The sequence below is a fragment of the Antechinus flavipes genome, chromosome 5 (genome assembly GCF_016432865.1).
Source record: "Antechinus flavipes isolate AdamAnt ecotype Samford, QLD, Australia chromosome 5, AdamAnt_v2, whole genome shotgun sequence".
Classification (NCBI taxonomy): Eukaryota; Metazoa; Chordata; class Mammalia; order Dasyuromorphia; family Dasyuridae; genus Antechinus; species Antechinus flavipes.
In genome coordinates, this window is record NC_067402.1 from 192,580,083 (window position 1) to 192,592,610 (window position 12,528).

At 34.3% G+C, this 12,528-nt stretch overlaps 1 protein-coding gene across 2 annotated transcripts in view; it reads left to right on the forward strand.

Annotated features, from left to right (window-relative positions):
• The first annotated feature begins 1,752 nt into the window (after positions 1-1,752).
• The window catches only part of STYK1 (serine/threonine/tyrosine kinase 1), a 43,157-nt gene continuing 32,381 nt past the window's right edge, over positions 1,753-12,528 (forward strand). The window contains exon 1 of one of the 2 annotated variants that reach the window (XM_052000104.1): positions 1,753-2,221. The gene's annotated coding sequence lies outside the window, so the exon portion shown is untranslated. The remainder of the gene's footprint in view (positions 2,222-12,528) is intronic. The other variant, XM_052000105.1, reaches the window with a different exon arrangement.

A 12,528-nucleotide genomic window follows, 5' to 3' on the forward strand; every position in this document is an offset into this window, starting at 1 on the left:
ATCTATGATGTAATTCTTTGTAACTAAACCTATAAAAACTGTATATCTTTCCTAATTCTTTAGCCCTTCTACCATGAGCTTTCTCTCTTTCCTTCCTCACGGTGGAATTGCTCATTCTTATGAGAATCTATTAACAACAACTTTTCTTCTTTTTACTTCGAGAAGTCTCTGAGTAATTATTTTTGGATAGGATTTTTATCCCTCACTTATCCAAAGTTTATTGGTATTGTCTAGGATCACTGAAGCACTGAGAAGAACCAGGTCTTTCATAGTTGATCCTTACATAAACTTGTTGTTACTGTGTACAATGTATTCCTGTTTCTCTAGTATCCATTCATATAAATCTTTCCAGCTTTTTCTAAAATCAGCTTGCTCATTATTTTTTTTTAAAGAAGAAACCAATAAGGATTAATCGATGAGGAAAGATGATAAAAGATAAAAATTTGAATGCAGGGGAATGAAAAGTCTGCATTCTCTACATTATGGCTTCCATTTTACATTTGAGGGGAAGATATATATATATTTTTTTTTTTTTGGTGAACTTTTTTTTTTTTTTTTTGGATGCTGAGTTCTAATCTTTCCTTCCTACCTTAACAGATAATTAGGAGATAACTAAATGAAGCTTTTAACACTTCCTTTTTTTTTTTTTTTCCTTCTCTCTTTTCCTGGAGAAATCCCTTTATTCTTTTTCCTTCTTAATGATTTGGTCTTTCATGACCTCTTGCAGAGCCACTGCAAATGAAAATACTGAAGCACTAATGATTAATTCTTCCTCTGTCCTTAGATCAGAGAATATTGTTTTTTTAAGACTACCAAAAACAAACAAACAAACAACCTAAAAACCTTTCCATGGAAAGAGAGAAGCTGGTTTGGTTAGTAAATATTCTACTGGGGTTCCATCACTCATTGACCACCTGCCTTAAAGTTCATCTCTGGTTTTGTCATGCATGTATTTACTGTTTTGGTCATTTTTATTGAAGGCATCAGCAAAAAGGAAGAATGATGTTGAAGTTGTTCTCTCTGTAGTTGCTGTAATCCAGGTTTAGTGTTTTATTACCTCCTGGATACTATCCTTAATCTCTTATCACCACTTTCCTATGTAGATAGATAGATAGTTTCTGTTTTGAACAAATTTTCCTCAGTGGCTGTGTTTCAAGTTTTTCCTAGCTGATTTAATCTGGTGAACTTTTGGTTGTTATTGCTGTTGTACATTCTAATGTAATGTCTAACTCTGTGATTCCATGCATGCTGGAACCTACTAACATTACTCCACTATCTCTCAAAATCTGGCCAAGTTCATGTTCATTGTTTCCTTGAAATTATCTATCTTAATCCTTTCCTATTGCACCTGTGACTCTGGTGTCTGAATCAACTTTTCTCTGACAGATATAGTCCGGGTTACTCAGAGGAGGAAGGCAAGCTATGGTCAGATCAGGTGCTATGCTCTACGGTGATTATCCATCCAGTCATCTACAAAACTAGAACTAGGAGTTAGATCTGACAAGATCCCTGGAGTCAATACCGTTTCCTCCCTTTCCTTTCAGATCTGGCTCTCCCTTCACCACCCAGACTACCTCCCCAGGTAGCAATTTGTTCTCTTTGCTCCAGGGTACTGTACTCCCATAAATGTCCTGTCATCTCTCTCAGACCTTGGGTGTCAGCCCTTATTGTGACGCTAAGACCAATTAGTCCTATGTACAGATTCTTTGCAGTGACACACCCAGCATGACACAGCACTCAGGTGAATGGTAGTAGCAGTAGCTTCCTGATTGCACAATCATACCTCTGCCTTAGGGACAGAGGCTCTATTAGGAGAAAGAGAGAGAGACAAAGACAGAGAGAGAGAGACTGTCAGAGACACAGAGAGAGAGACAGAAGCAGAGACACACAGAGACCAGGGAGAAAGAGTCAAAGTGACAGGGAAAGAGAAAGACAGAGAAAGAGAGAGGAGGGTACTTTACTTCCCTGATCCCTTGCTCGCGGACAGGGTAATTTGCATAATTATGCTAGAAAGGTAACAGAATTAAGGCCCCTACAGAATGGAAGAAAATGCTGAAGATCCCTTTTTGAAATCAGAGGACCGAAGACAACAGGAATGAGCATCAGAGAAAGCTTGATCCTTTGGGGAAATAAGGTACCTGAAGACTTCAGGTTGAACAGTCAATCTGTTTGAAAGTAGCTCTAAGCAGTTGGTGCTGATGAACCTTGCCCTATCATTCAGGTAGGAAAAATGAAACATTGATGATTAGTATTGCTGTGTATATGCTTGTCTCAGATGGTGGTTGATTGTTCAGTTTTTTCCATTTCTGGTTCAAGTAGGAATGTTCTCTTTTCTTTCTCTCTCCCAGCACTTAATTACTGGGGGAGGAAAAAAAAATAATGATGTTTATTAGAGGATAGAAAGAATGCATCTTCACAGCACAGCTTAGTAGATAGAGAATGAGTTTTGAAGCCAGGAAAAGCTGGGCTCAGGTTCACATAATGGTTATGTGAACCAAACCCACAGGCAAGTCATAACCTCCCTGTGGCCCAAATAATCCTCTAGCATCCTAAATTGCAGAAGAGGTGACAATTTGCATTGGTAGAAGGAGATCTTTTTTACTAAAGAGTTCTCTATTCAAGTGAAGTTCCCAGTTAATGTCCATTTTTGGGGAAATGGCTATGGATTTTTGTATTTGAAGATAGTAAGTGTGTAACATGGAACCTAGGAATGAGACAAAGTAAGATTTGGTGTGTATATTTTCTATGCTGTTTGGAGAATGCAAGTTCCTCATGAATTCTATCTCAAGTCGACAATAAACATCTACAAGCACCTACTGTCTGACAGGTACTGTGCTAAGTAGTCGTGATATGAGAAAAAGGCAAAAATTAGTCCCTACTGTCAAGGAATTCAGTTTGATGTGGGAAAGAACATACAAACAATTACGCATTAACAAGATATATGCAAGATAAATTGGAGATAATCAATAAAGAGAAGGCATAAGATTAAGAAAGACAGGAAAAGGCTTCTAGATATCAACAAGTTTGTTCGCTGAGCAACTGTGTTTCTTCTTTGTGCATGAAGTGGAGATGACAAGATCTGAATGAGCCTTCTCAGATACATACTTCTTTAGTCATAGGGATTGTGAAGATAGGCAGATTCAAGAAACTGGAAAATTAATAAACTTCAGTTCTATTGTCAATGGACCAGTTTTTAATCCTGGGCAAATATTTACTTTCTAGTAGTCCTAAAGTTCATTTCAAACCCTAACCTTGCAGAAAAGATCAAGATAATCATAATCTCTGAATAGCTGCTAAAAGCGAGAGGAGAAGAAACTCACCAGGGATTGTCTGGATTTAAGGTGTCAACTGGTTAATCCACATACTTTGGGGGATAGCACAAAATCTTGAGAAGATTCCCTGAGGCTATCTGTTTCAAAATTTATCTGAATTAGAATTCTCTCTTTGATATGCTTAATAAATAACTACTTCACTTTTACCTCGAAGACTTCCAGCAAGAGGTAATCCACTAATTTGGAGGTCTGTGAATTTATTAAAAAAAAACTTAAATAACTATTTAAATTTAACTGTTTTCCTTTGGAATTTTATTTTAAAAAATAAAAAAACCCATTCTGGTGAAACCCATAGGTTGCATTAGATGATCAAAGGAATTTATGTCATAAAAAAGTTAAGAATCTTTGCTCTGGGGGTATAATATCTTCTCAGAACATAAAACAGTTATCCCTTTCACATTGGAGGGGTTATGGGCAAGAAGGCTATCAATCCTGTGTGGCACTCTTCTATTACTATCAGTGTAGTCTCAAAGAGTGCTAATAATTGTAGTTTGGGGGAGTATCTAGAAACATTAACTTTGCTGTCAGTACTATGGCCTCCAATGACCAGGAGGTTGATAAAATATTGGAGGGAATGAATCAGATCAATCTTGACTTTCTCACCATAAATGAAACCAGAAGACAAAACAAAATTACAACCATATAGAAAAATGGCTCATATGAATTCTTCATGGAGTGGAATATAAAAGAATTAGTACAAGTCCTTTTATTGTATATCTCACAGTAATTAAAAACAGTGTTTCTTAATTATTAGGTCATTTCATATTGTAGGGTTCATTGTAAGCATTTGGGAAAAGAGCCCCATTAATTTCAGTTTCTGTGCCAGAATATGTTGTAGAAGATAAGAAAGTAGAGAAATTCTCCAAAGGCTTTGATAAAACCCTATAATTCAATAAATATATTTTATCACTTAGTAACTTTAGCACAAAGATAGATACACAGAAGAAAAACAAAAGTATTGTTTAGGGTGAAGAAAGAAAAGAGGCCAAAGACTATTAGACTATAAAAAAAGTTTCATGCTTATATATCATGTTCGCTTTCTTCAAAAAAAGAGAGTCAGGAGTCTTTTGTTATGGTAACAAATAACTGCACAAAAATAAGAATCAATAATTCTTAACAGAAGGGAAACTGCTAGTACATGCTGGTAGGAGAGCCACTTGTGAATCAGTTGTCATTGTACAATCAGAATTACCAACTTGATGCAAAACACTAAATTAACTTTGTTATAAGAATAAAAATAAGAATCTATATCCCATATTGAGATACTTTCAATCTGATTTATGTAAATAGCAGATGTTGAAAAATAGACATTGGATTAAAAAAATCCAAACGACATCAACTGAATTTCTTAAGGACATTTAATAATTATAAAACAATTGCCAGAGCAAGTCAAAAGAGTCTGTAAATGAACTTATGTAGGATATACTTAATCACTTTGTCAAGTGAGGGCAAAAGTAGTTTAGAATATTCACACTTATAAAATGTAAAGAGAGGATGGAATGAGATATGAATAGCATGGTCTTGTAAAGAGCAAAAAGAGCAGGAAAAAGTATAAATTTCTAGAAAGCTTGACAAGGGACTCAATCTAGATCATCTTAAAAGTATTGATAATGAGTCTGGAAAGAGAATAACAAACAAAATTGGAGGGGAAGAGGAGATGGATAAAGTTTTTATTTCTGCATCAGTGAATTTATCGTATCTAGATTCTAATATGATCCCTGATATTCTTCATCAGGAAATAAAAATGACATTTAAAAACAGGTAGAGTAGGAGGACTAAAATAAATATATAGAGAGGAAGTCTATGTGGGAGGCACCACAATTTTGAGGGATTATTTGGAGGATTGATTTCCAAGATAACTGATAAAGAGATGAAAAAAATAATGGATGTTATGAATATCAAACAAAGGCAAAGAAAATATTGTAACCATTGGCTCGTATATTAAAAAAAAACCCAAGAATAATCTACATACAAGAGAAAAAAACCACACAGATATTTAAATAATCTAATAGCAGACAAAGGAGTTAAGCAAAACATAAATGAACTTTCAAAGAAGACAACTCTAGGACCAGATGGATTTATAGAGTAAATTTTAGCAAACATTCAAAGAACAATTAATGTCAATGTTACATAAGCTGTTTGCAAAAATAGGAAATAAAGTGAGGCTTTCAATTTTTTCTTTGGTCACCTAAATCAGAGAGAGACAAAGCAGAGAAGAAAACTACCAATATTCCTAATGAATATTGATACAACTTTTTAAAATGAACAAATATACTCCAACAATGTTTTTAAAAGATTATGTTCTATGACTAAGTTTCATTTATATCAGGAATATAGGACTAGTTCAGTATAAGAAAAACTGTAAAAACAAAGGCCATATTTTTATATATACCATAATGTAATATAAAACCTATGTGATTATATTAATAGATACTTAAAAGGCTTTCAACACATTCATATACCAGTTTCTATTGAAAAAATAAGAATAAATGGACTTTTCTTCAATAAAATAAATAATGTCTATCTAAAACCAAGAGAAAGCTTTACATGTAATGGAGAAAAGTTGGAGTTTTCCTAATAAGGTCAAGGGAAAAGTATGTCCATTATCATTATTACTATATAACATAGTGCTAGAAATCCTAGCTATAGCAATAAGAAAAAGAGAGAGAGAAATTGAGGGGGAGAGGCAAAAAGAAAAACAAAATGATCACTTTTTTGTAGATGATATAATGATCTATCTATAGAACCATAGAAAGTCAACTAAAAATTAAAATGAAATGAAAAATTAAAATGAAATTCCTGTAATTTAGCTAATTTTCAGGATAAATCTATATGGCATCAGCTTTCCTGTATATTACAATAAAACCTAATAGAATGATATAGAAAAGGAAAGTCAATCAAAAATGATGATAATGCATAAATTATTTGGGAGGACATCCAAATCATACCTAGGAACAACTATAAAAGACTTTCAAAAATAAAGTTGGACTCACATAATTGGAGGAATATTTATTACTTATGGAAAGGCGGTGCTAATATAAAAAATGATTCTATTATTTAAATTAGTTTACTTATTTCATGCCAACCAAAAGATTATTTTCTAGAGGCAGAAAAAATAATAACAAAAAGTCAAGAATTCTAAAGAAACAATGAAACAAAGTAGAAAATGAGGGGCCTTAGCAGTATTGCATCTCAAACTATATTACAAATCATTAAAACGAATTAAACCTGGTTAAAAAATAAGGGGTTGATCAGTGGAATAGACTACATACACAAAATACAGAAGCAAATAAAAAGTAGCATGGTATGGCAACCAGCCTAAAGATTTTAGTTTCTATAGTAAGAATTCACAATTCAACAAAGTTGCTAAGAAAACTGGAAAACAATATGGCAGAAAGACCAATATCTCATTCCATAGGTAAGATAAATTTCAAATGGGTACATGATTTAGACATAAAAAGTAATCTCATAAGCAAATTAGAAGAAAAAGAATAAAATTACCTTTCAAATTTAAGGTGGGAGAAAAGTTCATGTTCTAACCAGGGACAGAAAGGATCACAGAAGATAAAATAGACTATTTTGATTGATAAACTAACAAAACTAATGTAGTTAAAATTTGTAGAGAGAATGGTTCTTAGGGAAAAGTCTTTGCAGTAACCTTTTTTGATAATATTCTGCTTTCCAAATGTAGAAGGAACTGATTCAATTATATAAGAATGGTGGCTTTTCTCCAATAGAAATGGTCAAAGGATATGAACAGGCAGTTTTCAAAATAAAGAGGGAAAATTACAAATAGATTTATTGAAAAAAAATTGAAATCCAGTAATTACCATAGTGAAAATTAAACCATTTGAGGTTCTGCCTTATATCCAGCAGATATGAAAAGATGACAAAAAGGAAAATGGCAAATGAATGTTGGAGGACTATAGTAAAATACCCTAATTGATGTACTGCTGGTGAAATTGTGAATTAGTCCACTTATTCGAGAAAGAAATTTAAATAGTAGAATTCCTATCTATTCTCTTCTTATTTCTCAATATTTAATTTCCTTGCTTGTGTTTATAGCCAGCAGGTTCAATAATCGTGAACAGATACAATTCCAGTTATCCTAGCTTATACTATTCCTGGCCATAGATAGAATGCTAGGCCTGGGATCAGAAAGTTTTGAGTTCAAATTCAGCCTCAGACAATTACTAATTGTTTGGTTCAGTTTCCTCATTTGTAAAATGAGGGAAATGATAGCACCTACCTTCAAGTGTTGTTGCGAGAACCAAATGAGATAATCATATATATAGCACAGTAGCTTTTAGTACATACTAAGTTCTATATAAGTGTTAGCTATCCAGCTACACCCACAGAAAGAACACTGGGAGATGAATATAAACTGCTTGCATTTTTGTTTTTCTTCCCAGATTATTTATACCTTCTGAATTCAATTCTCCCTGTGCAACAAGATAACTGTTCGGTTCTGCACTATATTGTATCCAGGATATACTGTAACCTATTCAACATATAAAGGATTGCTTGCCATCTGGGGGAGGGGGTGGAGGAAGGGAGGGGAAAAATCGGAACAGAAGTGAAAGCAAGGGATAATGCTGTAAAAAATTACCCTGGCATGAGTTCTATCAATAAAAAGTTATTTAAAAAAATGTTAGCTATCATCATTATTTTGTATCTCTCTATGGACAGGGATATGCATCTATCTATCTATCTAGATATAGATATATATTTATCTATCCAGATATATATATATATATTTATATTTCTATCTATTATACACACAATGCATATATAGCTATTGTTGCATTGTTTCAGTTATGCCTGATTTATTGCGACCCTGTTTGAGGTTTTTTTGGGCAAAGACACTAATGTGGTTTGCCATTTTCCTCTCCACTTCATTTTACAGAGAAGGAACCGAAGTAAGTAGATTTAAGTGACTTGCCCAGGGTGATGCAGCTAGTAAGTATCTGAAGTCAGATTTGAACTCATGAAGATGAGTCTTCCTGATTCCAAGGCCACTGAGACACCTAACTGCCTTTCCACATATGTATACATACACATACATCATATTCAAATGTATATGTATGTAAATATATGTATTTAAAATGGACTTTCACATATATTTTCCAGTTATAAGAAAGCTCCTGGATGTAGAGGATAGATTTCCCCATAAAAAGAAGCTTAGGATGAACCTCACATCATCTACATATAGTCTTACATGAAAAAGAGTGCTCATGTATCATAACAATGCTTCTAGATGTTGGTTGCTCTCCTTTGTTCTCAAAGGGGACTAAATCACTATATTGGGATTAAAGTATAGTGTGTTAATTAGACTTATGAGCTCTGAAGGCTTTACCATGGATTAAGCATAAATGGGCCATATAATAACATTCTAGGTGTAATAACAATGTATAGCCTCAATTATTTCTCTTGCTAAATCTAGGTGATGATGATGAAATGATCTCTTCCACAGGGATTCAGAGTCTATCCTTCCCTTTCCCTATCTCAGTTTTGCTGGGCAGCAATGATCTGAATTTTCTTAGGTGCAAAACAACTCTCAGTAACCAATATCAATAAATCATGACATTCACTGTAAGTGATCATCAATTTTTCTTTTATACTAATAGGAATAAGTTTAGAAGCACTAGTACATAATCTAGGAATAAGAATACTTGCCACTTTCACTTAGATGCTTAAGCTCATACCTTGGGAAGTCTGTCTTCTCTTCAGTCTGGTAATGACCCTAACCATTTACTTTCTTTTTTGGATAGCCTTAGAGATATGATGGATGAGTAGATATGCAGCACATCTTTCCTTCTTTCACTACCCCATATTGTTTGTCTAAATTGGATTTTCCATGCATATGTTTCTTTTTCCCAGTGTCTTCATCAATGCTAAATTCAAGACAATGCTAAATTCCTGTGAACTCTGGGTAAAAATATTGGCATTCCAGGCTCTATCAGTAAAGCCTATGGTTAAGTGTTGCCTCTGCCATGTACAACTGTGTAATAATGAACTCTATCTTTTGATATTCAAGACAATTTTCTGTGACTCTAGAACACAAGTTGTCAATTTGCAGTGGTAGTCTTTTCCACATTAAATGTTCCCTATACCAATAAGTTCAGAGGTTCAGACAAAAACGGTACAAAACAAAAAGGAACACAGGTCTCAGTATTCAGTATGTGGTAGAAAAGCCAGAGTGAGGCTGGGGTGGAAGAGTTAATCAAAATTCTCTGGAATGAAGTCATTGAATATCAGAAATAGAGATTTTCTGCTTGGGCTTATGTCTGGGTAGGAAATAATGTCTTGGGTCCTCCTAGTTCTTTTCCTCACTTCTGAGGATCCATGGGTAAGATACGGGAATAATTTCTGGTAGAATATGGGCAAACATGTATGTGAATTAAATGTATCTCATGATATTTCTGAGTGTGTGTCATATATTGTGGGGTAGTACAGAAGGAGTGTTAGGCTTATTCTGTGAATGTGAATGTCAAAGGAGGTGTTGAATATTTAACTTATATCAATTCAAATTCATTGACTGAGTGGTTTTTTAGACTATAGTCTAGATAAAAATTGTGGTAGCATTTTGTCATCGTTCTTCACCCCAATTTTCTCCATGTCAATTACTGAAGAAAAATCGAAAAGAATACAGAACTACAGAATTTCAGAATGGGAAGGAACATCAGAAATCATCCAGTACAACATTAGGCAGGAACTGCTTCAACTGAAGCCCTTCAAACGTCTACTTGACTATTTCAGTGAGCAAAAACTCGTAATTTTCTGTTCAAGGTTATATTGCTTTTGTGAAGAAGTGATGCTTTTTTCTCCTTACATAGAGCTAAAAATTTTTTTTAAATGACAAACTTGAGAGGAAAAATAATACAGTTTAAAAATAGATAGCTGTGGATAATTAATACAGTCTGTGTAAATACTTTTATGGAAGCATTCATAATCTTCCCAATAATTCTTTGACACTTAGTTATGACCTTTGATTCCTACTTAACTGACTTCTATTCTGTTGCTGCCATTCTTAAGATTATTAGAATCTGGGTAGGAAAAGAGATGAATCTATAATGGAAAGTATTATTAAACTGTTAATGAGGAATGCAGAGAAAATTGACATATACAAATGGAAGAAACGTGTTTTGGAACTTCTGCCAGAAACTTCCTTTTGAAAGTCAGATCCAACATGCTCAAATAGTGGGCTTTGAATAATCATCAAAAGACAGCTCCTTACAGACTATTAGGAAGGATCTTTAAAAAATTGGATTGCCAAGTATATGAGAAAAGAGTCCAAATACAGGGGGAAAAAACCTCCAAAAAGACCTATTTTTTCTTTAATCTAATCACGCATGTCTATGAATGGCCAGGGGAGTTGGTTTATATGAGCTCTGCAATTGAAGAGTTTTCTCACCTTTATTGTTTCATTTCTTTTTGTATGGATAATCTTAAAATACCAGAATCCTAGGTTTGAGAAACATTCTGAGTCAGACATGAAGTTCATCCCTTTACCTCCAGGTTAAACTGTCCTTAACTGTACAAAAAAGCACAGTACAGCTTATTTGAAGGAATATTTGTACACATGTCCAGATCATGAGCTCATAGAAAGCTTTCTATCATGGCCCCTGAAATTTGTTCCCTCATTCCAGTTCCTCTTCGCATTCAAAGCATTATTGTCAAGGTGAGGTAATAGGAGTAGTACATAGCTAGGCGCTCAATCTGGCACCACCCCACAGACAAGTCCTACTAATAGTGTGAGCTGGCATTTAGGAAGTGTTCTTCCTGACCAAGTCTTAACTTCGTGTTCAGAGGATGATGTTTTTGAGAGGGAGACAACATCATCATTTATAAAGTATTTTATAAATAAATGCTATCTTATTTTATACTCATGAGAATCCTGGAATGTAAATGCTATTATTGTCCCATTTTATGGGATGTATACTCATATATACATATCCAAATGTGGCTTCCCCATATGAGTTTTATGGGGATAAATGTGACTCTGTGGCTTTGTGGTGTGTGTGTCTATGGGTGTATCATTTGGTTTCTGGGCAGAGTTTGCAGATATGAGCTGACTGCTAAATGACCCTTGGTTCCATTTGCCTTTTGAGCAAGGCTGGTAAGGGAAAGGGCACTAGATTTTTATTCAGAAGACCTAGTTCAACTTCCTTCCCTTTCTCTTTTCCCTATTATATACTACTTGGGTACCTTTGAGAAAGCCCTTAAAAATCCCTGAATCTCAGTTTCCTTATTTGCAAAACGAGGAGGTAGGAATAGATGATTATTAAATCTATGAACCTTTGTCCCTGTGTTGTGTTTTCAAGATTTGTTCTCTAAAGGCTCAAATTCATTAAGCTGGCTATTTGAATGACCCCATTGCTTTTGATGTTACTTTGAAAAGGAGGGCAAAGAGACCTAGTAATAAGAAAACTAACTGATAGATAGACATTCCTAGATAATTCTTTGAAGTAATTCATATTTACATTCAAAATTTCCCTCCCTCTGCTTGACCCTTAATTTCTCACTAGCTCCCAAGTGCCCTCTCTGCCCTTACTTTTTCCTCAGATAGAGCTTCTGCTATCCAGAGTCATTTTAACTTCCAGGTCCTTCACTAAGTCTAAAACCTATTAAGACTTAGCTCTCTCTGCTGAAAATTTCTATACTTCAGTTTGGCTGCTTTTTTTTAACCTGGGCCTTTGTCAACAGGCCACACACATGACCCTCCTTTCAGAGCTCTATTAAATATCATTCCTATTTGCATGTTCTATGTATAGGACTAGAGACAAGGGTTAAGAGGTGGCAAATTCCTTGTACTGATAATGTACATTTTTTGAACCCTGGAAAAATCTGGTTCTCGGTGTCACCATGATTATTAGAATGAACAAATAAATACAACACAAAGTATAATGTATGCACTATATGCAATATATACATAATATAAAGTTTTATAAGGCAAGACTGTATAACTAATGTTTCATCTTCATAACATGATACAATGTATTACTGTAAAATTCAGTTAATGGAAGTACTGTTAACTGGAAACTCCCACCAAAAGAGCAATAAAATTGTGAAATGTGCTAATAGTTAAAGACAATCAAACTCCATAATTATCTTCTAGATCAGTAAGAAGTATAGCCCTTAAGACAGCAGACTTTTTGTGACCTCACAGAACAAGGAGACTGTTCTAAGTAATCGC